Source organism: Otolemur garnettii, unplaced genomic scaffold, assembly GCF_000181295.1.
Source record: "Otolemur garnettii isolate 467f Iridium unplaced genomic scaffold, OtoGar3 scaffold00131, whole genome shotgun sequence".
NCBI classification, from domain to species: domain Eukaryota; kingdom Metazoa; phylum Chordata; class Mammalia; order Primates; family Galagidae; genus Otolemur; species Otolemur garnettii.
The window spans coordinates 4,781,331-4,784,006 of record NW_003852526.1 but is presented as its reverse complement, the minus strand read 5'-3'; the positions used below and the strand labels follow the sequence as shown (position 1 = coordinate 4,784,006).

The window sequence follows — 2,676 nt, the reverse complement described above, 5'->3', positions numbered from 1 at the left end:
TTAGGTATGGAATACTAAAAATAAAGCACTTAGTACTTAGTATACATATTTAAAGAATATATATTGTATGTATTATTTGCTATTTTTATTGGATGGAATGTCAGTCCCTACCTTTAAATAATTTCTTTAGGGCAGTGTCTGTGGCTCAATGAGTAGGGCACTGGCCCCATATACAGTGGTGGTGGGTTCAAACCCGGCCCCGGCCAAACTGCAACAAAAGAATAGCTGGGCACTGTGGCAGGCACCTGTAGTCCCAGCTAGTAGGGAGGCTGAAGCAAGAGAATCACCTAAGCCCAGGAGTTGGAGGTTGCTGTGAGCTGTGACACCATGACACTCTACTGAGGGTGACAAAGTGAGACTCTGTGTCTTAAAAAAGAAAATAATAATAAAAAAATTTTTTTAAATGAAGTATGTGTCCAGAAAATCATGGACACATAAATTAAGTACTGAAACAAAGTATTAAATATAAGTGGTCACTAGGAATTAAGTGAAAAAGAAAAGATCAAGAGAAAAGAATATACCTTGGAAATAGGGTGAAATTTCCAAAGATCTCTATAAATTTCAAAATTCCTCTCTGTAGGAGGAATTTTATGGTTTTGTAAGACACTAACATGCTCATATTTAGGTTCATTTTTTAATACTTGAATATTTTCTGTGTTAAGTAATTTTCTTTACACATAATAAAATAGTCCTTCTCTCCCTTCCTGCTCTTTTTGTTTGTTTGTTTTTGAGACAGAGTCTGCTCTGTCACCTGGGCTAGAGTGTAGTGGCATCGTCATAGCTCACGGCAACCTCAAACTCCTAGGCTCAAGCAATCCTCCAACCTCAGCCTCCCTAGTAGCTGGGACTACATGTGTGTATCACCATGCTGGCTATTTTTTCTTTCTTTCTTCCCCCCTCCCTTTTTTTTTTGGAGACAGAGTCTTGCTATGTTGTCCTCAATAGAGGGCTGTGGTGTCATAGCTCATAGAAACCTCAAACTCTTGGCTCAGGAATTCTCTTGCCTCAGCCTCCCAAGCAGCTGGGACTACAGGTACCACCCATAGCACCTGGCTATTTTTGTTGCAGTTGTCATTGTTGGTTAGCTGGTCTGGGCCGAGTTTGAACCTGCTAACTTCAGTGTATGTGGCTGACGCTGTAACCACTGTGCTACGGATGCTGAGCCCCCTTTTTTTTTTTGGAAGAGACAGGTTCAAACTCTCACTCAGGCTAGTCTCAAACTCCGGGCCTCAAGCAGTTCTTCCACCTTAGCCTCCTAAAGGCCTGGGAATACACAAAGGTGTAAGCCATTGCACCTAGCCTCTTCCCACTGTTAACTTTGGTCACTGACAGAAGGGTTATATTTAGCACAATAATAACTTCTCTCACTTTGTTTTAATTCAGATAAAAATTGGTGAAAGAGAGAGAATGGGAACTAAGGAATTTAGACTATGAGAGAGAAAATATGAAGAAGTTCTCTCTCCCTGGGCTCTGTCCAGGTGGCGTAGGAGAGCACAGGGCTTTGCCCCATCATGTACAGTCCCTTTCCACAATGTTGGAGATGAAGCTGGATGTGGGGTCTGCACCTGCACATCCCTACGACTTCCTAAGGTCCCGTGGACAATGACTGGGGAGACAAACTATGCAGGAAAACAGCCCTGTAGAGCACCCAGACTTGGTTTACCTATTGATAGATTAAAATCTTTTTTGCAGAATTTGCTAACAATTCGAGTAAACTCCTGGGAATTCACTGATCATTTCAGTAACTCCTGGAGAAAGAAGAGCTGTACAGGGTGTCCATGGAGTTCATGTGAAATTTAAAATAGTCACGACTTTAATCACTGTTGACTTTGTTGTTTGAATTAAAATCTGCTGCCATCCAAAGAAGGTTTAGAAAACATTACAAGAAAGAAGCATCACACAGGAATTCCATATCCAAGCAGATGAAAAAATTTAAAGAAACAGGTTCTGTCAGTGATAAGCCATGTTCTGGTAGGCCGTGGATAAGTGAAGAAACTGTAGCATCTGTAGAAAAAACCTTTGAGACAAGTCCAAAAAAGTCATTAAGACAGGTATCCCTAGAGCCGAGGCTTCCAAAGTCTACTGTGCAGAAGGTTCTGCAGACAAGACTTCATGTGAAAGTGGACAAAATTCAAGTGCATCAAATGTCGTTAGAAGAAAATTATTATGCACGACTTTCTGTCACCAAAAAACTTAGCAACGATGATTCATTTTTGAGTAATTTAATGTTCTCTGGTGAAGCAACCTCCCACATTAGTGGCAAGGTCAACAGGTAGAATTGTCATGTTTGGGGAACTGAAAATCCACGTGAGTGTGTTGAACATGAAAGAGATTCTCCCAAAGTTAATGTGTGGTGTGCTTTGGGAAAAAATTGAGTCATAGGGCCATTCTTTTATGAATGGGGTATTGTTAATGGTGAAAACTAATTAGAAATGCTTCAAAATTACTTTATTCCTCAGCTTGAACAATTAGAACTGATAGAGAATACAGTGTTTCAAAACGATGGTGTTCCTTGTCACTTGGCTTTGCATGTTAGACAGATTCTATATGAGAAATTCCCTAACAGATGGATAGGAAGAGGTGGACCATTTTCTTGGCCTCCATGTTCGCTTTATTGGGTTTCTTTTTATGGGGACATGGAAAACTCATGTTTTTTTAACCAAGTCACAATATTTA

The 2,676-nt window shown here is 40.3% G+C and overlaps 1 non-coding gene across 1 annotated transcript; it reads left to right on the top strand.

Moving 5' to 3' along the window:
* The first annotated feature begins 1,439 nt into the window (after nucleotides 1-1,439).
* On the top strand, nucleotides 1,440-1,637 carry LOC111727928. The gene has a single exon (XR_002775353.1). It is a non-coding gene; the product is annotated as a small nucleolar RNA SNORA73 family (small nucleolar RNA).
* Nucleotides 1,638-2,676: the final 1,039 nt, after the last annotated feature.